Raw genomic sequence first — 27,935 nt, 5'->3', positions numbered from 1 at the left:
CTCAGGGAGACACCCTGTGGTTGGCTACATTCTTTTCTTCTCCCACTAAAATTCTGTCCTGTGAGCATAAGCTCTTTGGGCATCTGGTTCTTTGTGCAGCAGAACCATCCCTAAGGCCCTGTGGGCACTCAGCAGGGGCTTCCAAACGCTGAAGCAGCGCTCACAGCCTCTGCAGGCCACAGGCTGCCTCAGTGGCTCAGGGATCGTGATGGAAACCCAGCCTCTGCTCAGCCGTGGTGGCTCTTACTCAGGTAGAAATCCCCACCACAGTTACAACACAATACACAGCAGCTACTTACCTTTATTGTTGCCTTCATCAGTAACATCAATAGTATTTAAAGTGTATAGAAATCAACTGTAGACAAGTATTTCATATAGAGTATTGGATTCTTCCCCATGTATTAGCCAACTCTTTTTTAATCATGAACATTCTATTGTTAATCACATCATTAGCTGGGCCTTTTGTCTTGTCCCAAAGGGTTGGGCTGATCCTGGTAGACTCGATGCCAGGGTGGACAGCATTGGATTGGGAAGGCCTTGGACCAAATTTAATCAGAATGGTGTATGCTCAGGCGGCATGAAGATACAGTCAGCATAGAGCCAAGGTTGTTATCAGGAGAATCCATGTTCACAGCCAGACACCACACGACATTTCACATCAAATCTAAAAAAAAAAAAAGAAAAAGAAGAGAAGCTGGAACTCAGAGAATCAGCAGTAATGTCTCAATTAGGGGCACCCACATAAGGTGTCATGGTGAGAACAGGAGAGGGATTCAGCACGAATTGGTACAGCAATCTCTCTACCTGGTGCCTGTACCAAATGTGGGCAGAATGGGAGTCTAAAGGTGCTTCCTGAGCGGGCACCCCATGGGCCACCTGCCACTTCTCAGGCCCCGGGTAAATGAACGTGGAAGAGACACGTTTTGACCGGGGAAAAAGTCTGATGGGAATGGCCACCTTTTCTTGGGGAGGTTTACCGTCACTCACTTTTAATCCCACAAAGAATTTTAATGTCGGGTGAGAAGCAGAATAAACATGTGTCTTTGCCAAATGTAAATAACTATAGCAAAGCAAAAAAAAAAAAAAAAAAAAAAAGCCTTTTCCTAGGAAACTTTACATAAAATGGGAAGTGTAGATTATTTCCTAAATCATCCAGAAAGAAACGAAGAAATAACCAGCCACAGAGAAGAAAGCTCTAAGCCTAAAGTGTATTGTCTGATTTTGTGCACCCCTTCTTTCTTTCAGCAAATATTGATATCTCTCTAAACACCCGTCTTCACTAGGTAATTCTGTCCTCTTTTCTATGCCCCTGGTGCAGACACACTCCTTTCTCCATGGCCAAGAGCACCACTCATTGCAAGGTTCAAGCACAGAGGCAACTGGGCCTTGAGGAATTCCCGTCTCACTTGCTGCTTCTGGCAGTCCGTCTGGGTGAGCACCTCCAGCTCCTTATCTGTGCCACTCAGGAGCCGGAGGAGTGCCTTCGCAGGGCCTGATGAAGAATCTCTAATCGGGCTGGTTCCCGAGCCTCCCTCGGATGCTTACGAATAATGCTTCCGTTGGCAGTGCCCTCCCCTGATTTTGATGCAAGGAAGGAGTACAACACCAAGGCTCCCATCCCGGCAACAAATTACTGCCCATGACCGCAGCTAGACTCAAGTCATTGGTTTTTACACAACCTGTTTATTAGAGGACACATGACAAATCCCTCAAAGATCAGTGGAAACAGACTCAATCTGTTTTTAAAATCTCAGGAAAAAGAAAAAAGAAACCCACAGAGTAAGAGAACACACAAGATGAATGATCTCCCCACAGCGCAGGGAGAAATCAACACCAGCTGGGGGATAGGTCTGTCGGAGGCAATGAATGCCATGGGTAAAGCTGCTGAAAAGCTCATTTGGTGCAGAATTTGAAATATGATTTATAGATACACACAGCACAGGAGGACCATTCTTTGCAGAATACAAATACCCCTGAAATACTCATGGTCCAGCTACAGTGTGCAATTTGGGGTCTTCTTATTTGGTCCTGACCGCGTACCCTTGTTGCCATACAATGCATAGGATATGAAGTAGGAATATCATAAGTATTAGGTGTTGTTGTTTTTTTAAGGGGGGGAGTAATGAAGGAAATGTGCTTGTAATATGCATTTTCATAATAAAGCCATCTAAAAAGTCAACTTTTTATTTACAAGGACACTTGTTTATTCAAATATTTTAGAGGTATACATATACTAAGTATATATTATTTGCAGGTAATACCTAATATATTAATTATATTAAAACTCAAGCAGGTGCCCTGCCTGGTTTGGCTCAGTGGATAGAGCATTAGCCTGCGAACTGAAGGGTCCCGGGTTCGATTCTGGTCAAGGGCACATGCCCTGGTTGCAGGCTCAATCCCCAGAAGGGGGCGTGTAGGAGGCAGCTGATCAATAATTCTCTCTCATCATTGTTTCTATCTCTCTCTCCTACTCCCTTCCTCTCTGAAATCAATAAAAATATATTTTAAAAAAACTCAAGCTGGTGAGGGATTCCTGTTTGATCACTGATCTGTTGCATGGCGCATGGTCCCAGCTTCCCCGCTGTGTAGGGCAAACATTTTTATAATGACGGCATCATTACCTATAAGGAGAAAATAAATCCAAATTATGTTAATGTGGTTTAATTCCGATGATGTTAGACCAATGTAACTGATTTTTAAAATATTTTTACCAGATATTTGACTGAATTAACTTTAGAATTTAAATCTAAGAATAAGCTAACAAAACTATGGTTTGAATCCTTAAGTCAAGTAAATGTAGGGAGCATTTAACTTCCTTCCCCGAACCTTTACCAAAGGATACCATACTCAACGCATGAATGACCTTCACTTTCCCCTCTCCCTTCGCGTCTTTGGGATGGATCACAAGTAGTTAGGCAGCAAAGGGATCATTGCCTAAGAAAGCAAATGAGTGAAATCATATAATCTTATTCACCAATGTCACCCCAATAAATTTGATAAATGTTTATTAAAAAGGGACAGTAAAAGAAAGCAAGAGGGCAAAGATTACCCACAAATTAAAGCAGCTATGCCCAGCTGTGGACCAGTCAGGGTCCTAGGATCTTGAATATGAAACCTAGATAATCACTTGGAGATTCAGTGCAGCAAAATCAGAGGGTACAAATCACCACCCAGTTGATGGATTAGAATGCAGTGTAACAAATTCCTCCCCTTAAACTCTATTGAAAGAGTTCAGGTTCCAAACCAAAAACAAACAAAACAAACTGTGGATAGGTAACCTCCAAACCATAGGTTATCTCTAGCCCCAACTAAATTTCCTCTGTCATACACAGCATACATACAAATGAATTAAGAGGTTTTGTCAGGAACAATAAGCAAAAATCAAATCTTAAGTTTATAATTTTAGCCTAAAAAATCTTTAAAATGACAAAAAGAAGAAAGGGGATGACTTTATACTTGGAAATAAGGAGTACCATGGCTCATCCTATCTAATAATAGACAAACATGGTAATTAACCATACCTCCGACACGCTTCCCATTGGCTAATCAGGGCAATATGCAAATTAACTGCCAACCAAGATGGCGGCCGGCAGCGAGGCAGCTGAAGCGAACAGGAGGCTTGCTTGCTCCAGTGATGGAGGAAGCCAAGGTTCCCTGTCTGCTGCTGTCAGCCTCTGAGCTGCATTCTAAGAAACAATGTTGCAATTATAGAAGCTAAACAATCTCCAGAAACCTGCTTTCAGCCAGCTGGGCCTCAGAGCTGGAGTTGCAACAGTGTTTCAATTATAGAAGCCAAACAAAGCCCAGATACCTGTTTTCAGCAGCCAAAGCCTCAGAGCTAGAACCAAGCCTCAGAGCTAAAGCCACCTCTCTGCTCCGGTGACAGCCATAGAAGGTAAATAAATCCCAGAATAAAAAAAGAAAGAAAAAGAAGAGAGGTTGGGAGCTTCAGTCACCCGCCAGCCTGAAAACGGCCCTCAACCCCTCACCCAGACTGGCCAGGCATCCCAGTGGGGACCCCCACCCTGAAGGGTGTGTGACCAGCTGAAAACAGCCATCATCCCCTCATCCAGGCTGGCTAGGCACCCAAGTGGGACTCCCACCCTGATCCAGGACACCCTTCAGGGCAAACCAGCTGGCCCCCACCCGTGCACCAGGCCTCTATCTTATATAGTAAAAGGATAATATGCAAACTGACCCTAACAGCAGAATGACTGGGAGTGACTGGTCACTATGACACACACTGACCACCAGGGGGCAGATGCTCAATGCAGGAGCTGACCTCTGGTGGTCAGGGAGCTCTCACATGGGAGGAGCTCTGCTCAGCCACAAGCCAGGCTGATGGCTGCCAGTACAGGGGTGGTGGTGGGAGCCTCTCCCGCCTCCTCAGCAGTGCTAAGGATGTCCGACTGCAGTTTAGGCCTGCTCCCCGCTGGCAAGTGGACATCCCCCAAGGGCTGCCGGGCTGCCAGAGGGATGTCTGATTGCCATCTTAGGCCCAATCCCCCGGGGAGTGGGCCTAAGTCAGCAGGTGGTCATCCCCTGAGGGGTCCCAGACTGCAAGAGGGCACAGGCCAGGCTGATGGATCCCCCTCCCCCACGAGTGCACAAATTTTGTGCACTGGGCCTCTAGTCTTATCTAATAAAAGAGAAACATGAAAATTGACCATACCTTTGCTACACTCACAAGCCATGCCCACAAGCCAATCAGGATCAAGTATGCAAATAACCCCAACCAAGATGGCGGTGGCCACGGAGCTGGAGCGAATAGGAGGCTTGGGTTGCCCCTGGTGATGGAGGAAGCCAAGCTTCCCACCTGCCCTGGCCAGTCCTGAGCTCCGCTCAAGGCTACAAAGTTTCAATTATAGAAGATAAATAAATCCCAGATACCTGCTTCCAGCCACTGTAGCCTCTGCTCAAGGAGGGTCTGGGAGCCTGGGTTGCCCAGGGCCATGGCCAGCCTGCAAATAGCCATCAGCCCTTCACCAAGGCAGGCAAAGCACCCCAATGGGGACCCCAACCCTGAAGGGGGTGTGGACAGCCTGCAAACAGCTCTCAACCCCTCACCAAGGCTGGCCACACCCTCATGGGGTGAGGGTCCCCACTGGGGGGCTTGGCCAGCCTGCAAACAGCCATCAGCCCCTCACCAAGGCTGGCCAGGAACCCCAGCAGTGACCCCTACCCTGAAGGTGGTGTGGCCAGCCTGCAAACAGCCACCAGCCCCTCACCCTGGCTGGCCAGGCACCCCAGTGGGGACCCTCACCCCATGGGGGCATGGCCAGCCTGCAAACCACCACAGGCCCCTTGCCCAGGCCTCCCCATGCCCCAAGGGAACCTCTACCCTAATCCGGGTCACCCTTCAGGGCAAACCAGCCAGCCCCCACCTGTGCACCAGGCCTCTATCTATACTAATAAAAGGGTATTATGCTAATTAGACTGGGAGACCTTCCAGGAGACCTTCCAGACATTCTTCTGGACAAAGCCATGGTGGCAGGGCCGAGGTAGAGGCGGTTAGAGGCCAAGAGGGGAGGGCAGTTGTGGGTGATCAGGCTGGTGGGGGGCATGGCCGTTGGGGGTAAGCAGACCAGCAGGGGGGCCAGTTGGGGGCAAGCAGGTCATCAGTGGGGGTCAGTTGGAGGTGATCAGGACAGCAGGGGGGCAGTTGGGGGTGAGCATGCCAGTGGGGAGGAAGGTGGGGGCAAGCAGGCCAGCAGAGGGGGCAGTTGGGGGTGATCAGGTTGGCGGGGGGGCATTTGGGGGAAAGCAGGCCAGCAGCGGGGGGCAGTTGTGGGTGAGCAGGGCAGCAGGCAGAGTGGTTAGGAGCAATCAGGCAGTCAGGCAGTCAGGCAGGTGAGTGGTTAGGAGCCAGCAGTCCCAGATTGCGAGAGGGATGTCTGACTGCCAGTTTAGGCCCAATCCCTGTAAACCGGCAGTAGGACATCCTTCAAGGGGTCCCAGATTGGAGAGGGTGCAGGCCGGGCTGAGGAACACCCCCTCCCCTGTGCATGAATTTTGTGCACCAGGCCACTAATCTATATATATAAAAGGCTAATGTGCAAAGTGTCCCCTCGAGAGTTCCACCAGGAGAATGGGAGCTCAATCATTCACTATGACATGCACTGACCACCAGGGGATGATGCAGAATATAACAGGTGACCAGCAGTGGAAGCCGGGCACTGAGGGAGTGAGGGAAGGAGGAGGCAAGGAGAAGGGGAGGCAGGTGGTGGGGGTGGTACTGTGCCATGGCAGCGCACAGATGGTGAGGGAAGGAGGAGGCAAGGAGGCGGGGAGGCAAGGCGGAACCACGCCATGATGGCACATGGGCAGCTGGGAACCTTATCGGCCCTGATCACCAGCCAGGCCTAGGGACCCTACCTGTGAACGAATTTCATGCACTAGGCCTCTAGTTTATAGATAAAGGGTTAGCACAAACAGGTAGCTTTGAAAAAAAGGATAAACTTTGCAGAATATTGGTAGTTTCTGGATCTTGGGGAGAAAGTAAAAAATTTAGCAAAGTTTCAGGTAATATTTTCTTATTATCACATACAAGTTATAGGTATAGTGTGTGGGGGGGTGGGGGGTGGGGAGAGAATAGATGTTTCTCTTTCCAGCATGTCTCATCTCTGTTTCAATCTCTTTGTGTTTCTGTCTCTACTTAGCCAAAAATCACTTTCCTCCCCAATACCACAAGATCCGTTTCAGATTCTCTTAGTAGGAAAAATAAACTTCTATAATTTATTTTTGAATGTGAATAATTTTTAAAAGAATCTTACTCTCCCTAATGTTCTTTTCCTCCTGTGGTTTCAGGAGCCCATCAGAGATTTGGTTCTCCACCCCCCACTCTGCAGAGGATCCGCCATCACCCCCTTAGAGTGCGGACAAAGTAACATCTCTCCCTTAGAGAAAAGGAAAATAATCGAAACTTCAGTGCTTTGTTTACACACACAATAGTTTTGATTTCTCCAGAGCTCGCTTTCATCTCAAATCATCTACCCTTTGAGTGCCCACTGCCTACATATGCTGAGCTGTCCCCTTGGAGACAGAGATGAATACTTGAGGTATAAAGGCAAATGGCTCTCCCCAGAAGAGAAGCACTGAGATGGGGGAGGGACTTGCGGTGGAGCCCCATGAAATGTTAACATCATACTTTCCATTTTAAAAAGCATCTTGTCCAGAAACATGAAGATTTTTTTTCTACTTCACTTTCCTTGCCTGTGGGCTAGTACCTATGACTTTCTCCAGAGCTTGTACCTGTCAGCAAGTGCAGGCTTCAAGAATTAGCTTTAGGAACAAAACTGCAACATATATATGTATATCCTATATAATAAAAGAGAAACATGTAAATTGACCGTCTCTTTGCTACACTCACCAGCCAATCAGGAGTGAATATGCAAATTAACCCACAAAGATGGCGGGTTAATTTGCACACACAGGCTCCAAGTGGAGAGCAGAGCAGGAGAGCCGGCAGCTTGGGAGGACGTGGCTCCCTCGGTCGCTCCCCCAAGCTGCCGGGCAGAGAGCAGAGCAGGAGAGCCCAAGGCTTGGGGAGATGTGTCAGAGTGGGAGGCCATGGGATAGAGACAGAGCAGGAAGGGAGCACCAGGAATTCTGGGAATAGTAGTTCTGGTGGCAGCCCCAGGACCAGAAGCGGAAGTCCAGAGCGCACGGAGCACCAGGAATGCTGGGAATTGTAGTTCTGGTGGCAGACGGATCTCCTAGACACTAGAGCAGTGGTTCTCAACCTGTGGGTCGTGACCCCTTTGGGGGTCAAACGACCCTTTCACAGGGGTCGCCTAAGACCATCAGAAAACACATATATAATTACATATTGTTTTTGTGATTAATCACTATGCTTTAATTATGTTCAATTTGTAACAATGAAAATACATCCTGCATATCAGATATTTACATTACAATTCATAACAGTAGCAAAATTACAGTTATGAAGTAGCAATGAAAATGATTTTATGGTTGGGGGTCACCACAACATGAGGAACTGTATTAAAGGGTCGTGACATTAGGAAGGTTGAGAACCACTGCACTAGAGCAAAGTGAGCCTGGAGCAAGTTACTGTTGCGGTGGGGGAATGGAGGGAAAGCAAAGATAAGAAACATAAGTAAAATCAGAGTGTCTAGGAAAAATTAAAGGGAAGATATCCTAAAACTTCCAGGAAATCTCCACCAATGAAGCAAAGAAAAAAAAAATGCCTCTATTATTCTGTGAGCAGCAAACCAAACTGGGTTGAGGATCTCAGACAATTTGCTCATATGATTGCAAAGACAGACAGAAACTCCTGGGTTGGAGAGGGCTCCCCTGATGGCTCCCAGATTGGAGAGGGTGCAGGTCAGGCTGAGGGGCCCATCCCCAGTGCACGAATCTTCATGCACCAGGCCCCTAGTGTGTGTATATATATTTGTGTATATATATGTGTGTATATATTTTTTCCCCCAGTAATACAGAAGAGACTGGTGTGCTTTGCCATAGACAGCTATGCTGCTGTGTTGGCTGACAAGGCGAGGCTCCTGCAGGTAAGCTTCAACAGAGAAACCAGATCTGATGCTGTATTTGCATATTAGTCAGGATAAACAACCCTCCAAAATTTCAGTGGCTTGATACAGTGTAGGTTTATTCTTTGCTCAAGTCATATCCAGAGCAGACTGGTGGCTTTCTTTCAAGAGGTGACTCAGGAACCTAAGCACTTTCTATTTTGTTTTGCCAACATCTTACATATGCAGCCTTTAAGGTTGTCATGGAAGAAGAGAGAACATGAACTGTTGCACACAGGGTTTCATGCCAGGCCTGGAAGCAGCTTATAGCTCTTCCAGCTGCATTCCATTGGCCAAAGCCCAATCACACAGTCCCAGCCTAATGACAAGGGAAGTTAGGCAATGTGTTCTCCCAGGGTGCTAGGGAGAGAAAACAAGTTCAATATGCAGCCAATCTCCATCACAGTAATGCTTTCTTCAGTCCATTAAGTTGTTAAACTTTAAGTGTGCTAAATCAGCAAGGGTAAGAAAGAAGAAGGGAAAACGCTAAACAAGAACTTTGTTGGTCTGATACAATCAGAGCTTTCATTGGGCTCCATATCCCCAAGTGGCAGACCAAATGAGAGAGCTAAATCACGGTGGAAACACTCAATGTAGATGCTAAGAAGTTACTTTCACTCCAAAGTGCATGGAAGGCTCAACTTACAAGAACTGGTGTACCCAGGAGCATGCCAAGACATGACGTGGCTTTGCAACACTAGAATGACCAGGTCTGGGGGCAAGTGTATCCCGGGGGCCCCAGCTGAGGATGAAGGGAAAAAACATTCTTGAGAATTATTCCACAAACATACTGTTCTCTAGAGAAATCAGGACTGGAGCTTGAGGAAGAGAGCTAGATTAGTCAGAGCTATCAAGGGATGTGGGAGTCCAGAACCATCCTTGGCGGAGTGGGGGGCTCCAGCAGGAAACAAATCACTGTGTATCCCCACACACAACATGCACCCCCCCTGTGAACCCCACCCAGGGAAATGGCACCACAAGCCAGACTCCTCTGCCCTCCACTTCTACCTGCAGAGTCCCCACCCTGCTGATTCCACCCCCCAGCTCTTTTGGGAGTGCATCCCACTCTCTTTGTCCCATGCATGGCCTTAGTCCAGGCTCATAGTTACTCCCTGATCTTCCAAAACAGCTTCCTACCTGGCTTTCTTGCCTCCAGCTAGTCTCACCCCATCCCATCTATGCTCATACTGCAATCAGAGTATTCGTTCTAAAACATAAAGCTGATTATGTCAACCCCCTGCTTAAAATTCTATAATGTGTCACATTACCTTCAGAAAAAAGTTCTGAATCATTGGCATGGCCAACAAGGCCTAACCTAATTTATTTCTTGCTTGGTCCTCTAGCCTCACCCCTGGCATTGCCCCTTCTCCCTAACACCCCACTTGTACTCTACAAACTAACCAAATGCTACTACGCAAGGTTCCCAGAGGAACACAAGTTCCATCTTCTCCCAGGATTGGCTCATCTCCTTCTTCCGTCTCAACTCCTGGCCACTCACATCCCTGTCCCCACATCACTTCCCACTTGTCTTTGATAGAGTGAATGTAATGCTCCTCTGTCACAAAGCAGGAAGGACCCACTTGAACAAGGCACAACCATGCATCTTAAAATTGGAATATGACAGGCTTAGCATTATTGCTCCAGGTCACTGTTTGGCAAAGATTAGGGTCAAAATATTGCTATTCAGAGGAATATGCTGGTGATGGAAAGAGATTTGACTTTAGCTGGTAAACACACAATGCAATATACAGATGATGTATTATAGAACTAGAGGCCCAGTGCACAAAAATTTGTGCACTTGGGGGGGTCCCTCAGCTTGGCCTATGCCCTCTCACAGTCTGGGACCCCTCGGAGGATGTCCACCTGCTGGCTTAAGCCCGCTCCCTGGGGATTGGGCCTAAGCTGGCAGTTAGACATCCCTCTGGAAGCCTGGGAGCCCTTGGGGGATGTCCACTTGCCAGCAGGGAGCAGGCCTATGCTGCAGTCAGACATCCTTAGCACTGCTGAGGAGGCGGGAGAGGCTCCCACCACCACTGCTGTACTGGCAGCCATCAGCCTGGCTTGTGGCTGAGCAGAGCTCCCCCTGTGAGCAGAGCACACTGACCACCAGGGGGCAGCTCCTGCATTGAGCATCTGCCCCCTGGTGGTCAGTGTGTGTCATAGTGACCAATCATTCCCAGTCATTCTGCTGTAGGGTCAGTTTGCATATTACCCTTTTATTATATAGGATAGAGGCCTGGTGCATGGGCGGGGGGCCGGCTGGTTTGCCCTGAAGGGTGTCCCAGATCAGGGTGGGAGTCCCGCTGGGGTGCCTGGCCAGCCTGGATGAGGGGATGATGGCTGTTTTCAGCTGGTCACACCCCCTTCAGGGTGGGTCCCCACTGGGGTGCCTGGCCAGTCTGGGTGAGGGGCTGATGGCTGTTTGCAGGCTGGTCAAGCCCCCCCCCAGTGGGGACCCTCACTCCATGGAGGTTTGGCCAGCCTGGGTGAGGGGCTGATGGCTGTTTGCAGACTGGCCACACCCCCTTTATGGTGGGGGGTCCCCACTGGGGTGCCTGACCAGTCTGGGTGAGGGGCTGAGGGCCATTTTCAGGCTGGCCAAGCCCCCCAGTGACGGAAGCCCCCAGCCTCTCCTTTTTTTCTTTTTCTTTTTTTATTCTGGGATTTATTTACCTTCTATAATTGAAACTTTGTTGCTTTGAGTGGAGCTCAGAGCCAGCCAGGGCGGGCAGGAGGGAAGCCTCTTGCTCGCTCCAGCTCCGTTGCCACGGCCGGCTGAAAGCAGGTATCTGGGGTTTATTTGCCTTTGTAATTGAAACTTTGTTGCTTTAAGTGGAGCTCAGAGCCAGGCTGCGGCAAGCTGGAAGCTTGGCTTCCTCCATCACCCGGGCAACCAAGCCTCCTGCTTGTTCCAGCTCCATGTCTGCCGGCCGCCATCTTGGTTGGGTTAATTTGCATATAGTCACTCTGATGGGCTGGTGGGTGTGGCTTAACGTGTAGAGAAGGTACAGTCAATTTGCATGTTTTCCTTTTATTAGTGTAGATTGTATACTTGAAACAGATAATTTTACTAACCAATGTCACCCCAGTAAATTCTCTCATATAGACTACAAAGAAGCACTCCACAGACCAGCCCCAAGTTTCTTTTATGCACTTGAGGAGCACAAGTGGCCCTGGTATCATGAGAGCTAAGAAACCTCACAGAAATGGAGATACTCACAGGCCTCCTGCCTGTGTCTCCCTTTTCATAGATCCAACCCCATCTCAGTCCTCTCTCCTAGAAGTCTTCAGGAGCTAGAACACATGGAGACACCACTGACATCTCGCTGGAGCCTGGCAGGACAGAGTTTGCAAGTCTCAAGGAAGTCTTAGGACTAGAGCTCAGTTATCCCACAAGAAGCTTGTCATGCATGCCCTGAGAAGGCATGGGCTCAAGCAGTCAGGGCTTAGAAGAGGCTGTAGAACAACCTCAAGGAGAACCACAGGGATGAGAGACTAAAGAAACAAGGACACTCCAAAGCAATGGTCCTCAACATGTGGGTCGCGATCCCTTTGTGGGTCGAACAACCCTTTCACAGGGGTCACCTAAGACCATCTGAAAACACATATATAATTACATATTGTTTTGTGATTAATCACTATGCTTTAATTATGTTCAATTTGTAACAATGAAATTGGGGGTCACCACAACATGAGGAACTGTATTAAAGGGTTGCGGCATTAGGAAGGTTGAGAACCACTGCTCCAAAGGCATAATCAGTGGATCCTCTGTGATGGCCCAAGGGCGGGACTAGCACACTGTCCAGGGCATCCACGAAAGAAGTTTCACACCTACGTAGGACTTCCTCAGGAGTGCCCTAAACCAAGCAGTGAGGGTGGTTTGTGACCTCAGGCCTATTATCACCTGCAGAACACACAAGTGGAGTGAGGATGATCAGGGCGAAGAATGGAGGGGAGGACTTCTGGTTGTCTGAGGGGCTCTGTGTCCCCTTCCTGAAGCCAGATGAAGGGACATTCAAAGGAAATGGTTGAAGATTTGGGTGTGACCCAGGAGTCTGCAGGACCCACACAGAGACTGTGCCTGACCCTGAAAACAAAAGTCTGTCCAGAGGCCTCCTGGATGGAGAGCAAAGGAAGAAAGTGGGCAATGGTGGGAGCAGCCTGCCTTCCCAGCTTAGAGGAGAGTGAGCATTCCCCGTGGCCCACAGTGAACCCTGTAGGAGGTCACAAGGCTTGAGCTGTCTTGGAGACCCTCCCCACAGATCTGCCTAGAGGAGGAAGTGGCCACAAAAGAATAGTCTGTGAAGGGCAAACCTTCAGAAACAAAGGTTAGAGGGAAATCCAAATGACCAGTCTAAGAGGGTACCACCTGCACCACTGCCCCAGTGAGCCTACAGTGGGCAGAGGCCCCACAGGGGGTTCCCCTGAGGGACATTTTCAAAGAACTCACAAAGATCAGAGCTCCCGTTTGGGTATCTGGCCCTCCCAGAGGCAGGCAGTATGGTGACTCCTCCTGCCTCTCCTCTCTTCCTCTTCCTCGGCCTGGAGGCTAAGCCAGCCTAGGGAGTGGGAGACAAATGTCAGGCAAAGGATGAGGAAATGCTGAAGAAGCAGGCCCCGCGGCCATTCTCCCCACTGCGGGCTTTAAACTGGGGACACTAAAGCTTTCATATTCGATGCAACTAGACTTTTTAAGCCTATAAAGGGAGTCTGTTCATTAGACCCAAAACTGACCAGGAAAGCTGTGGGGCCAGATGGCCCATAGTGGGAGGGAAGGTGATGGATGGTGAGGAAACATCAAGCTCTCCCTGCTTCCTCTGCACCAAGTGTCCTCATCCAGGGGATCAGTCACGTGAGCAACACTGGGGCGATATTCCCAGCCATGTAGACATGAACCTCACGTGGCTCAGCCAGCTCTCTGATGTCTTGGATTGCCACTCACCTGGGCTTCAAGTAAGCTTACATTCTGGCCAGTAAACAAGGCTGCTCCATAATCTTAACTAACCTTTTTTACAGTGTGGCCATCTCGAGCAAAGGAGACCACCCTGGTCTCGACTCTCCTGAAGTTACTTGTTTATGATTCTGCTTGGAGGACATTCATCTGCTAACATGAAGCCTTGAGACACACTGCTCTCTTCAGGGAACGGAAGGAGAAGCCACGCCTGGGCAGTCGAAGGAATTCTGCGCTCACATCTTGGGGACTTGTTCAGCCTGCCTGGCGAAGGTTGCTGATTCCAGGCACAGACCCAAGAACTGGAAAATGTCAGACTTCGCTCACAAGCCCCTTCTGTGACTGAGAGGAACGGATGGGTTTGGAGGGAATACAAATGGGACAACTGCTTAAGCAGCCAAATGAATCCACCAGCCTTTCCCGAACTCCGTAGAATGAGCAGAAAAGGAGAGTGCCCCCTTCCAGAGTCTCTCCCTCAAGTCCTCAGTAGTGGAGCATTATTTTCCTGTGCTCATGAATTTTTCATTCTCTAAATGTCAAGTACCGGTGAGGAGCTAGCCTCAGTATTTCTCCTCATTTCTTTTTTCTTCTTCTTTTATCCCCCCCAGAAATGTGTGTGTGTGTGTGTGTGTGTGTGTGTGTGTGTGTGTGTGTGTTGGTGTACGTAGTTTTGTAGAGCTGCCATAACAAGTTACCACAAATTTGATGGCTTAAAACAACAGAACTTTATTCTCTGGCAGGTCTGGAGGCTACAAGTCCCAAATCAAGGTGTCAGCCAGGCTATGACACCCCCTTCCCCACAAAGGCTGCCGGGGAGAAACCTTCCTCACCTCTGCCAGCTTCTGGTGGCTCCAGGCGATCCTGGGCTTGGGCTGCATCACTTCAGCCTGCCTCTGTCTTCACATGGCTGTTTCTCCTCTGGGTGTCCACGTTTCCTTTCTTTTGTCTCTGGCAAGGACAATTGTCACTGGATGTAGGGGCAATGTGGATAATCCAGGATGATCTTATTTTGAGATTCTTAATGTAATTGCTTCTGAAAAGACTCCTGTTCCAAATAAGTTCACATTCACAGATTCCTGGTAAATGAGTCTTTTTGTGAGGAGGACGTCATTCAACCCACTGCAGAAGGCAAAAAGATGGCAATAAATGATAGACTACTTAGGGTTCAGGAGTAAGGACCTGGAGTTCATGGGAAAGTTTCTCCATTTTGCAGGCATAAGTCCAGCTCCTCCTTGTATCTATACCAAGCACCTCACAGGGCCCCCACCACCACTGCCTCTCTTGCAACCTCTAGATCAGGATCAGTTGGAGGCACTAGGATTGAGGGGACACGGGGCACTCTCCCCAGAGCTGTGCACCAGATCACACCTCTGTTGGGTGGCACACAGGGAAGGATCAGAGTCTGTAAGGAGATGGAAACGCCTTCTCTTTCGTGAAGTAGAAAAATCAATCACCAAGGCCTCTTTCTCCAGGGCCAACTCCTCTAACAGGTACTGCTCTCTTGAGGATAATGAATGACAAGTACTTTGCAAATTGTGAAGGCTCTGCAAATGCAAGCCTTCTTTATAGCATCACCATCATTGTGATTCCGAGGAAATAATCTCTAACCTGAGCCTGGAGAGGATTAGGGTCAGCGATAGCGGCCACAGTAACAACAGCAAGTATCCACCGCTGTGCTGCACAGTATACACCCAGAACCTCTTTCTGTCTCATTTTTCTTTTTTTGAAAAAATATGTTTATTGATTTCAGAGAGGAAGGGAGAGGGAGAGAGAGATACATCCATGATGAGAGAGAATCATGGATTGGCTGCCTCTTGCACACCCCCTACTGGGGATCGAGCCCACAACCAGGCATGTGCCCTTGACCGGAATCAAACCTGGGACCCCTCGGTCCGCAGGCAGACGCTCTATCCGCTGAGCCAAACCGGCTAGGGCAGTGGTTCTCAACCTTCCTAATGCCACAACCCTTTAATACAGTTCCTCATGTTGTGGTGACCCCCAACCATAAAATTATTTTCATTGAAACTTCATAACTGCAATTTTGCTACTGTTATGAATCATAATGTAAATATCTGATATGCAGGATGTATTTTCATTGTTACAAATTGAACGTAATTAAAGCATAGTGATTAATCACAAAAACAATATGTAATTATATATGTGTTTTCTGATGGTCTTAGGCGACCCCTGTGAAAGGATCATTCGACCCCCGAAGGGGCCGCGACCCACAGGTTGAGAACCGCTGGGTTAGGGCATTATTTTTAATGAAAATAGAAACCCTCCCTCCTTGGTTGTTTTGAAGATTAAGTGAGTAAAATATGTGTGTCTGACCAAGGTCATACAGCCAGTGAGTGCGCTCTGGGGACACAACTAGATCTTTCTGATTCCAATGCGGGTGAGCTTAACAACGGTGCATGTTTTCCCACTTAGTGTGACTTTATACAGCAAGGGACAGTTTTTACCAGTGGGACTGCCTCTGCACTCTTGAGTATTATCTTCTTTCCTTTCAGGTTCTTCCCCTATGCAGACTTAACTAGAGCCTTTTAGAGACATGAGGAACAGGTGGATTCTCAGAGGCTAGACTCGGTGAGGTCCAGGCTATTCCTGGTGGGTTAACCCAGGGTTCTCTGGCTCTATGAACCCGAGTCCCTAAGCCCTGGTTCTGTCCTGCCTCCAGCAGGCCTTCCGGGAAAGGCGCTTTAGACCCTTAGGCACCAGCTGCTCTTCCACAAGTAATTATGGAAGCCCTGTGAGGGAAGGATGCTTCAGGGAGCTTCAGTCTGGTTGATAAGAGGACAGAGTAAAGGGGTGGGCAAAAGTATGTTTACAGTTGTACACATAAATAATGCGATAATTAATAAATAATAGCGCACAAATAAACTGTTTCCTGTATTCACAACTGTTAACCTATTTTTGCCCACCCCAGTATATAATCAAGTGTTGGTAGAAGTGCAAACTATAAAACAAGATGTGCACGGGGAATGGACAATCAGGGTGTTGTGCATTATTGAAAGCCCAGTTCAAGTTCATCCAGCTCTGTGAGGCTGGCTTCAGGGTCTGCTGCTGCCCTGGCCTTAAAGGAGCCAGCTGCCCTCCTGGTGGCCAAGTGTGGGCTGATGTTCTGTTACCTTTAGCCGATAATTTGAGCCAGTGATTCTAGGGTGTTATATTTGCACATAGAAGGTGAAAAATTGCTAGGTGAATTGCCTGACACCCAGACGCCCCCAAACCTTCATCCTTTAGGAGTCACACGCTCAACAATGGTCCAGGCCCTGCACTCTGTACTCCCCAAGGGACAGCCTCACTGTGGAGGAGCTCTGGTCTGCTCCTCCAGCCATACCCAGTCACCTGTATGATGGGTGAGACACTAACTAGCTTTCCTGGGGCTTCTGTTATTCCCAAGACCACTTTGCCCAAGCTTGAGCCCTGGACCATTCCTTAATTCTAAATATAGACTGCAATGCTTGACAAGGCTTTGGTGAAAACTCTGAGAGAACAGGTTTGGCTGGTCTTGGAGCCGAGGGACCAGGCCTTCCTCAAAGTCTCTGCCCACACTGCCCTCATGGGGCCCTGTTCTGTCTATGGTGGCGAAGAGGAGCCAACTCCACTCCCAAAGAACCAACGTGAGGTCCAGGTCTGCTCTGGGGCTTCCATGGAAGGCAAAAAAGTTGTTTCTAGAGGAAAATTATCATCTGAAATTTGCAATTCTACTCTCAGTAAAGACATTTTAATTATACAAAACATTTAGATTCTTCTTGACTTAAACCCTTCTCTTCCTGCAGATGATCTGGGATTTACAAATCTCATAACCAAAATGTTCATTAAACTATTGTTCTGCAATAAATGAAGAAGTTTGTCTTCTATCTCCAGAGAAAATGAAACACTATAGACAGCTTCAGAAAAAGCGGATTCTTCCTATAACGGTGTTTTGGGATGGGGGAGGCGCTCTCTAGGCTCCTACGAGCATCCTGTTATATGCCAAGAATGAAGGGATGGAAAGAAGGAGAAAGGGAGGGAGGAGGCTGCTTGATTAGTTTACACTTGCTCATATGTTATTTTATTTATTTATTATCATGTGTCTCTTTCACTACAGTAAGCAACCAAAGAGCAAAAACTGTGACCTGCTCAGTTGTATGTCTCTGTCCTTAACAGGCCTAATGGGTGGTCAGTGAAAGTTGGAGAGAAGGAAGGAGGGAAGGAAGGAGGAAGGAAAGAAGGAAGGAAGGAAGGAAGGGAGGGAGGAAGGACAATGTCACCAGGGCATCAGCTTAGGACAGAGATTTCTATGTACATAGAGGTGAAGGCTGGAGGAATAAGAAATGGGCTGGAAGCAAATCAGGGTCAATAGTCTCCACCTCCATGCTGCCCCTCCCCTCCCCCTCACACCCCTGTGCCCATAGCAGGCATTCAGGTCCCTCCCTTACTCTCTCTTGACTATAAAATCCACTGGCCCCTCACAGGCAGTGGGAAGGAGATGATGTGGTAGAAAGAGAACAGGTTTCCAAGGCATGCAGCCCAGTGAGATGCTGGCTCTGCAAACCACTGGCTGTCAACTGAGTTCAGGTTGCATAGCTCCTCAGAGCCCCACTTCCCTCGCCTGCTGGGGGAAGATGGAAAACCACCCTGAGAAGTGCAAACCCCCCTGAGGCTTCTGAGGACTCTAGATAAGGTCCAAAGCTTCAGGTACTCAGCTCCTTCATTTCTCCAAGGCACAGAGTGCTCACTGCCCTGGTGCCTGGTGGTACCTGACAGGTAGCATAAGCCCCTGGTAAACTAGTCCTCATCCCGAGTAAGAAATTGAGGCATGCCATCCCCCAATTGTGATTATTTTCTCTGAAAAGGCATACCACTTAAATGGTGTTGCAAACTAGAATCCAATTTGTAGCAAGATTTAAAAAATACAACTCCTACACTCACAGCTAACATCTCCTTGAATTAAACCGGCAAATGTGACTGGGCCTAATCTTGGCTCAGGAACTTACAAGCTTCCTTTCTTAACCCAAATCTGTAGATCTGTTTTTTCTTAGTAGTACTATTACTTTGAGGCTCCATAGAGCCAGCTATGTGTTTTAAAAATAAAGCAAAAGGGACAGGAAGGAGAGGGGAGCAGATAGGGAGGAGGAGGGAGGGGAGGGAAAGGAAAGGAAAGGAGAGAAGAAAGGAAGAAAGGAAGGGAGGAAAGAAGAAAGGAGAAAAGAAAAGAAAAACTCCTTGATTTATGGGGTGGCATGTTACTTCTGCTTTCAAGTTCTACCAATTAGCTCTAGCACATGGTTTTTCTTGGCGCTTTCTGCCTCCCTTCACAGATGGCATGGAAAAGTCTGACTGCCGACTCTCTGGTTCTTCCTCCCTATTTCATCTCCCACGGCTAATTTAAGAAAGTCTACAGGATACCAGACTATTGTCAGCCCCGCCTCATTCCCCTGCCTTTGCCTTCTCCAGCCACCTCTACTTCTGGACTCCAGCACCCAGGCCTGATCAGATGCCCCAGGAAATGATCAGCATCCTCAGCCACATGAACCAGTGTGGGATGGAACTGAGCTATTCCCTCCCCCAGTGGGGAAGCCGTGCCCTTCTGGGCTCTGGCAAGCTCCACCTGCCTCCAGTGTGAGCACTGCCTTCCTTGAAGAAGTTTGGATCCACTCCACGGAGCTGGGCTACCCCTGGCCCTGCTTACCAGTCCCTCACTGGTCCTGGGCAGGGCCATCCTGGAGTCAGCAGTTCCTAAGCCACAGCCTGCTCTTCCCACCTCACTCCATGGAGGCCACTCATTTCTCGACACCTGTGGTGAGGAGACAGGATTCCACAGGCCCTGTGTGGACCTGTCTATGACTATAGGCCATGCCCGGGCTGGCACCCCTGCCTGGGTCACTCCCAACACAGGTGCCCACTCCCTTCACTGAGCTTCAGGAAGCAGGCACTAGTTCCCTGGGGCTGGCAGGGCTGAGCAGAGCCTTCTGCTGGGTGGAGGAGCAGGAGCAATGAGGCGGCACAGTCTCAGCAGTTTCTGACGAATGCCCAGCCTGAGTCTGTGGGAATGGAAAGGAAGGCACAGGTTTCCACACGCTGCAGGTAATGGGACAAGAACACCTTATTGATGGCTGACACCACAGGACCCCACTATTGCTAGGGAGGGTGGGGCACCCTGAGCGGGCTGGGGACCCAAGACTAATAGCTGCATTTGGGCCAAGACCAGAGCCCACCCCTTTAATAAAGGAGGCTTTATTAGGCACAGCTCTGACCGTCACTCTGCTATTTAATTACGTTTGACAGTTTCCCATTGCCTGCAAAATAGCTTGACCCACACTTGCTTTGCAATCTGAGATCAATATTGTACCAGTCAGAGCTTTCCAGAGAAAGAGAACAATAACACGTGTGTGTGTGTGTGTGTGTGTGTGTGTGTGTGTATACCCTTATGTATATTAAGCAGGTCCTCAAATAACGTTGTTTCCTTCAAATTGGTTTAATTATAACATTGATGAGGGGGAAAAATTGATTCCCGGCCAGGGTCACTGTCAGTGTAGGGTTTGCACAGGGTCACGGTATCTGTGCGGTTTGCACAGGGTCACGGTATCTGTGGGGTTTGCACAGGGTCACGGTATCTGTGGGGTTTGCACAGGGTCACTGTCTGTGTGGGGTTTGCACAGGGTCACAGTATCCGTGGGGTTTGCACAGGGTCACGGTCTCTGTGGGGTTTGCACAGGGTCACTGTCTATGCGGGTTGACACAGGGTCACTGTCTGTGTGGGGGTGCACAGGGTCACTGTCTGTGTGGGGGTTTCACAGGGTCACTGTCTGTGTGGGGTTTGCACAGGGTCACTGTCTGTGTGGGGTTTGCACAGGGTCACTGTCTGTGTTGGGGTTGCACAGGGTCACTGTCTGTGTGGGGGTTGCACAGGGTCACTGTCTGTGTGGGGGTTGCACAGTGTCACTGTCTGTGTGGGGGTTGCGCAGGTTCACTGTCTGTGTGGGCGTTGCGCAGGGTCACTGTCTATGCGAGTTGCACAGGGTCACTGTCTGTGTGGGGGTTGCACAGGGTCACTGTTTATGCGGGTTGCACAGGGTCACTGTCTGTGTGGGGGTTGCACAGGGTCACTGTCTGTGTGGGGTTTGCACAGGGTCACTGTCTGTGTGGGGTTTGCACAGGTCACTGTCTGTGTGGGGTTGCACAGGGTCACTGTCTGTGTGGGGGTTGCACAGGGTCACTGTCTGTGTGGGGGTTGCACAGGGTCACTGTCTGTGTGGGGTTGCACAGGGTCACTGTCTGTGTGGGGTTTGCACAGGGTCACTGTCTGTGTGGGGTTTGCACAGGGTCACTGTCTGTGTGGGGTTGCACAGGGTCACTGTCTGTGTGATGTTTGCACAGGGTCACTGTCTTTGTGGGGTTTGCACAGGGTCACTGTCTATGCGGGTTGCACAGGGTCACTGTCTGTGTGGGTTTTGCACAGGGTCACTGTCTATGCGGGTTGCACAGGGTCACTGTCTGTGTGGGGGTTGCACAGGGTCACTGTCTATGCGGGGGTTGCACAGGGTCACTGTCTTTGTGGGGGTTGCACAGGGTCACTGTCTGTGTGGGGGTTGCACAGGGTCACTGTCTGTGTGGGGTTGCACAGGGTCACTGTCTGTGTGGGGTCTGCACAGGGTCACTGTCTGTGTGGGGTTTGCACAGGGTCACTGTCTGTGTTGGGGTTGCACAGGGTCACTGTCTGTGTGGGGGTTGCACAGGGTCACTGTCTGTGTGGGGGTTGCACAGTGTCACTGTCTGTGTGGGGGTTGCGCAGGTTCACTGTCTGTGTGGGCGTTGCGCAGGGTCACTGTCTATGCGGGTTGCACAAGGTCACTGTCTGTGTGGGGGTTGCACAGGGTCACTGTTTATGCGGGTTGCACAGGGTCACTGTCTGTGTGGGGGTTGCACAGGGTCACTGTCTGTGTGGGGTTTGCACAGGTTCACTGTCTGTGTGGGGGTTGCACAGGGTCACTGTCTGTGTGGGGTTTGCACAGGGTCACTGTCTGTGTGGGGTTTGCACAGGGTCACTGTCTGTGTGGGGTTTGCACAGGGTCATTGTCTGTGTGGGGGTTGCACAGGGTCACTGTCTGTGTGAGGGTTGCACAGGGTCACTGTCTATGCGGGTTGCACAGGGTCACTGTCCTTGTGAGGGTTGCACAGGGTCACTGCCTGTGTGGGGTTTGCACAGTGTCACTGTCTATGCGGGTTGCACAGGGTCACTGTCTGTGTGTGGGTTGCACAGGGTCACTGTCTATGCAGGTTGCACAGGGTCACTGTCTGTGTGGGGGTTGCACAGGGTCACTGTCCTTGTGGGGTTTGCACAGGGTCACTGTCCATGTGGGGTTTCACAGGGTCACTGTCTGTGTGGGGGTTGCACAGGGTCACTGTCCATGTGGGGGTTGCACAGGGTCACTGTCTGTGTGGGGGTTGCACAGGGTCACTGTCTATGCGGGTTGCACAGGGTCACTGTCTGTGTGGGGGTTGCACAGGGTCACTGTCTCTGCGGGTTGCACAGGGTCACTGTCTGTGTGGGGGTTGCACAGGGTCACTGTCTGTGTGGGGTTTGCACAGTGTCACTGTCTATGCGGGTTGCACAGGGTCACTGTCTGTGTGGGGGTTGCACAGGGTCACTGTCTGTGTGGGGTTTGCACAGGGTCACTGTCTGTGTGGGGTTTGCACAGGGTCACTGTCTGTGTGGGGTTTGCACAGGGTCACTGTCTGTGTGGGGGTTGCACAGGGTCACTGTCTGTGTGGGGTTTCACAGGGTCACTGTCTGTGTGGGGTTTCACAGGGTCACTGTCTGTGTGGGGGTTGCACAGGGTCACTGTCTTAGTGGGGTTTGCACAGGGTCACTGTCTGTGTGGGGGTTGCACAGGGTCACTGTCTGTGTGGGGGTTGCACAGGGTCACTGTCTATGCGGGTTGCACAGGGTCACTGTGTGGGCGTTGCACAGGGTCACTGTCTATGCGGGTTGCACAGGGTCACTGTCTGTGTGGGGGTTGCACAGGGTCACTGTCTCTGTGGGGTTTGCACATGGTCACTGTCTGTGTGGGGTTTGCACAGGGTCACTGTCTGTGTGGGGTTGCACAGGGTCACTGTCTGTGTGGGGTTTGCACAGGTCACTGTCTGTGTGGGGTTGCACAGGGTCACTGTCTGTGTGGGGGTTGCACAGGGTCACTGTCTGTGTGGGGGTTGCACAGGGTCACTGTCTGTGTGGGGGTTGCACAGGGTCACTGTCTGTGTGGGGTTTGCACAGGGTCACTGTCTGTGTGGGGTTTGCACAGGGTCACTGTCTGTGTGGGGTTGCACAGGGTCACTGTCTGTGTGATGTTTGCACAGGGTCACTGTCTTTGTGGGGTTTGCACAGGGTCACTGTCTATGCGGGTTGCACAGGGTCACTGTCTGTGTGGGTTTTGCACAGGGTCACTGTCTATGCGGGTTGCACAGGGTCACTGTCTGTGTGGGGGTTGCACAGGGTCACTGTCTATGCGGGGGTTGCACAGGGTCACTGTCTTTGTGGGGTTGCACAGGGTCACTGTCTGTGTGGGGGTTGCACAGGGTCACTGTCTGTGTGGGGTTGCACAGGGTCACTGTCTGTGTGGGGTTTGCACAGGGTCACTGTCTGTGTGGGGTTTGCACAGGGTCACTGTCTGTGTTGGGGTTGCACAGGGTCACTGTCTGTGTGGGGGTTGCACAGGGTCACTGTCTGTGTGGGGGTTGCACAGTGTCACTGTCTGTGTGGGGGTTGCGCAGGTTCACTGTCTGTGTGGGCGTTGCGCAGGGTCACTGTCTATGCGGGTTGCACAAGGTCACTGTCTGTGTGGGGGTTGCACAGGGTCACTGTTTATGCGGGTTGCACAGGGTCACTGTCTGTGTGGGGGTTGCACAGGGTCACTGTCTGTGTGGGGTTTGCACAGGTTCACTGTCTGTGTGGGGGTTGCACAGGGTCACTGTCTGTGTGGGGTTTGCACAGGGTCACTGTCTGTGTGGGGTTTGCACAGGGTCACTGTCTGTGTGGGGTTTGCACAGGGTCATTGTCTGTGTGGGGGTTGCACAGGGTCACTGTCTGTGTGAGGGTTGCACAGGGTCACTGTCTATGCGGGTTGCACAGGGTCACTGTCCTTTTGAGGGTTGCACAGGGTCACTGCCTGTGTGGGGTTTGCACAGTGTCACTGTCTATGCGGGTTGCACAGGGTCACTGTCTGTGTGTGGGTTGCACAGGGTCACTGTCTATGCAGGTTGCACAGGGTCACTGTCTGTGTGGGGGTTGCACAGGGTCACTGTCCTTGTGGGGTTTGCACAGGGTCACTGTCCATGTGGGGTTTCACAGGGTCACTGTCTGTGTGGGGGTTGCACAGGGTCACTGTCCATGTGGGGGTTGCACAGGGTCACTGTCTGTGTGGGGGTTGCACAGGGTCACTGTCTATGCGGGTTGCACAGGGTCACTGTCTGTGTGGGGGTTGCACAGGGTCACTGTCTCTGCGGGTTGCACAGGGTCACTGTCTGTGTGGGGGTTGCACAGGGTCACTGTCTGTGTGGGGTTTGCACAGTGTCACTGTCTATGCGGGTTGCACAGGGTCACTGTCTGTGTGGGGGTTGCACAGGGTCACTGTCTGTGTGGGGTTTGCACAGGGTCACTGTCTGTGTGGGGTTTGCACAGGGTCACTGTCTGTGTGGGGTTTGCACAGGGTCACTGTCTGTGTGGGGGTTGCACAGGGTCACTGTCTGTGTGGGGTTTCACAGGGTCACTGTCTGTGTGGGGTTTCACAGGGTCACTGTCTGTGTGGGGGTTGCACAGGGTCACTGTCTTAGTGGGGTTTGCACAGGGTCACTGTCTGTGTGGGGGTTGCACAGGGTCACTGTCTGTGTGGGGGTTGCACAGGGTCACTGTCTATGCGGGTTGCACAGGGTCACTGTGTGGGCGTTGCACAGGGTCACTGTCTATGCGGGTTGCACAGGGTCACTGTCTGTGTGGGGGTTGCACAGGGTCACTGTCTCTGTGGGGTTTGCACATGGTCACTGTCTGTGTGGGGGTTGCACTGGGTCACTGTCTGTGCGGGTTTGCACAGGGTCGCCATCTGTGCGGAGTCTGCACATTGTCTTCATGTCTGTGTTGGTCTCCTCCCACATCCTAGCGATTGCATGTTTGGTGAACAGGTGTGTCTAAATGGTCCCAGTGTGAGTGTGGCTTTGGGTGGAAGTACACACAGAGTCTGAGAAAAGCCTGATACTAAAAATCCATAAGGAAGGGAAAGAAAGACCAAAGAAAGAGGCTGGACACTCCAGTCTGGCAACTAACTGCAAGACAAAGTGGATATTCCCCCCGCTGCTTGGCAGGCACCAATGAATTATATAGGGTAAAGTGTATGTGTTGGGGGTGGGAATGGTGGTGGGGGACAGGGGCAGTCACGGCACTCATACAAGAATGCTACTAGGGAATTTCTTCACCTGCTTGACCAGGTCAGAACAATGGCCTGTTCCAAAAACCAGCACACAGTGGGAGGCAGGGAGGGGTGCTGACTTATGTCAGACTGAGTATCGATTACGATCAGACAGCCTCAAAGGTTTGAATCTCCATTGGGGTAAGAACCTCCATTCCAGCCCGGGTCCAGCTGGCGGGACAGATGGTGGTCAGGTCATGAAACTGTTTCTCCTCTACGCCTGTCCAGGGTTGGGTCCCGCCAGCTGCTGGGATAGGCTCCAGCACCCACAACCCTGAACTGGAAAATAATTACCCTTCTTGTTTTCATTAATCTTTGTTTTTTCTTTCTTTCTTTTTTTTGCTAATCCTCACTGGAGGATTTTTTCCCATTGATTCTTAGATAGAGTGAAAGGGAAGAGAAGAGACAGACAGAGAGAAACAAGGATGTGAGACACATCAATTGGTTGCCTCCCACATGCCGCCTGACCAGGGCCAGGTATCGAGCCTGCAACCAAGGTGCATTCCCTTGACCGGAATCGAGCCTGGGGCTCGTCAGCCCATGAGCCGACGTTCCAACCACTGAGCAAAACTGGCCAGGGTTGAATCTTCCTTAAGTGTATGTATAGCTCACATCTATTTAACGTTTAATTTTGGAAGTGTCTTGAGTCTTTACATAGAAGTTTGGTGATGTTTTTGTGACCAGATATGCCATAAGAACTCAACTCTTGTTTATATCAATTACCTATGGCAAAATTGGTTTTGTTATATGTCATTTCACTTAGTCACAGTTTCCTACAACATTGAGAACTTTATCTCTGTATCTCTATTTATATCTATGCATCTATCATCTATGTCTATATATCTGGGGAGAGAGATTTATTTTAAGGAACTGGCTCAGATTGCGGAAGCTGGCAAGTTCAAAACCTGTAGGCTGGCGACCCAGAGAAGAACCGATGTTGTAGCAAAGCCATCTGCTGGCAGCACTCCCTCTTCCTCAGGGAAGGTCAGTCTTTTTTCTATTAAAACCTCCAACTGATTGGATGGAGCCCACCCACATTTTGGGGGGTAATCTGTTTTAAATGTCCACTGATTTAAATGTTAATCTCATCTAAAACAAACCTCCACCAAAAGAGCTAGAATAACATTTAATCAGATCAAATATCTGGGGACTGTGTTTTCCAGCCAAAATGACACAAATTAATCATCGCAAACAGGGTTTCCCAGCTACTTCTTCAGACGTGCGCCTACGTGGGCCTTTCTTCTGGCCACTCAGAGACCAGTTCTTTGGACACACCAGAAACTTCCTAGCTCTGGGCCTTTGTCCATCCCCATGGACTCCCAGAGCCCTGCGCCTGTGTTTTAGCATAATTCGTTGTAATTGGGTGTTCACCTGCCAATCTTCCACTGGATTTTTTACAGCCTCAGAGACACCTTTAGTCTTTTATTCATCCTCGCACTGCCAGGATCTGACATAGTAATTGAAATTCAAAGAACTTCAGTGGATGTTTGTGGCATAAAAATGAATCAAGAACGCTGAAGACCCACACCAGAGCTGAGGGCTGAGGGGATTAACCACAGTCTGAGAACCAAGGAGATAAATGTTCAAAAAGTGGTAATGAAGCCCAGAATCACTTCTGGCTGGAAATCACAGAAGACTTTATCAGGGAAATAGCATTTGCCCCATGGGATTTCAACAGGTAGAGGTGGGGGAAGGGCACTCCAGGGAAGGGAGTGCCTTGGGTTACAGCACAGAAGTGAGAATATGCAGAGAATGTTCAGGAAAGAGTGCATGTTTTCTGAGAACAGGGGCTACCTGCATTGGTGTGGGTAGAGCTGGAAAGGCAGCAGGACCACAGCACTGCGGGCGGCAGTTCCCATGTGGTGGGGAACCATCAGAGGCTGTCTACACCAGGCAAGGGGTGGGCGGTGACATAATGGTTCAGGCCGGGCTGTCACGCCTGCCTCTTCCCAGAGAGTTATTAGAGCGAGGTCGACACTGCGCCAGTGCTGAGGGTGAGCTCACTGATGCCTGAGTGAATTAAATATGGGGTGGGCGAGGGAAGCCGCCATCACTGTCATTCATTTGCAAATCTTAGACAGAGCCACAGATCTGACTGCTCCAGTTTCATGTCGCGGTGTCATTTAGACAGGCTGGAAGGAGAGGTAAAGGAAAATGTTTCAAAAGCTGAATGGCCAAAACAACTGCTAGGTTTTATTTAGTCCTGGCTGCAAATGAAAGCAAACAAAAGGCTGAGGGAATGACATGATCAAGATCAGCCCTGAGGTGGGGGACCCAGGGCTGGAGTCCAGCCTGAGTAGGGTCTGGAGGGCTGGGCTTTAAGAGCCCCTTCTCCCGAAGGCCCAGGATGACCACGGCCTCTCCCAAGGCCGAGGCTGCAGCCTCTACACTGCTCCAGCGCGGGCTGCAGGGGCCTCTGGGTGAGGCAGAAGCTGGGCCCCGCCCTGAAGCATTCAGGGAGGCAGCCTGTGCAGATGGGCTGTGGGCTACTTTGTAGTTCTAATTCTTCCACTTATCCACCTCCCCACCCTCTGTTTTTTCCCCTAGTTCTATCTCAACTATGATTATTTGAACAGCTTCCCAAAACATCTTGTTCAAGTGGCTTTTCTTGACTCTTAGCACCCAAGAAGAATGAGTCCCCACCACATAGCTCACCTGCTCCTGACTCCAGGCAGCGGTTAGGGATGCGTTCCCTGCAGCCTTTCAGCCTGTGCCTCTGGCCTCCCTTGTGCTGCCTGCTCCCGCTCAGCGCCCTGATTCCCCTGACCCTCAGCTGCCCCCTCACCCCCCACCCCCCAGCACCGCAGGGACTGCCAGGCCAGTTTTGTGGGCCAGGTCTGGACTCCGGCACAGTATGTTGGCATTAGCATGGAGCTCTGCGCATAAAACACTGTATGGCAATGTTTCGGGTTACAGGGCAAGGCCCCCCCACCCCCGCCCTGTGTGCGGCCCCAGGCAGTGAGAGGACACTGGGGTGCTGGGCACGGCCCT

The 27,935-nt window shown here is 50.3% G+C and overlaps 1 long non-coding RNA gene across 1 annotated transcript; it reads right to left on the bottom strand.

Moving 5' to 3' along the window:
- Window positions 1-307: 307 nt before the first annotated feature.
- LOC132229413 (uncharacterized) lies at window positions 308-27,659 on the bottom strand. Its single transcript, XR_009451680.1, has 3 exons — window positions 27,600-27,659; window positions 14,328-14,616; window positions 308-664 (listed from the first exon to the last, which is right to left on the bottom strand). It is a non-coding gene; the product is annotated as an uncharacterized LOC132229413 (long non-coding RNA).
- Window positions 27,660-27,935: the final 276 nt, after the last annotated feature.

This window comes from Myotis daubentonii, chromosome 3 (assembly GCF_963259705.1).
Source record: "Myotis daubentonii chromosome 3, mMyoDau2.1, whole genome shotgun sequence".
NCBI lineage: Eukaryota > Metazoa > Chordata > Mammalia > Chiroptera > Vespertilionidae > Myotis > Myotis daubentonii.
Note: the sequence above shows the minus strand (reverse complement) of the source record. Positions and strands in the feature narration are given on the sequence as shown.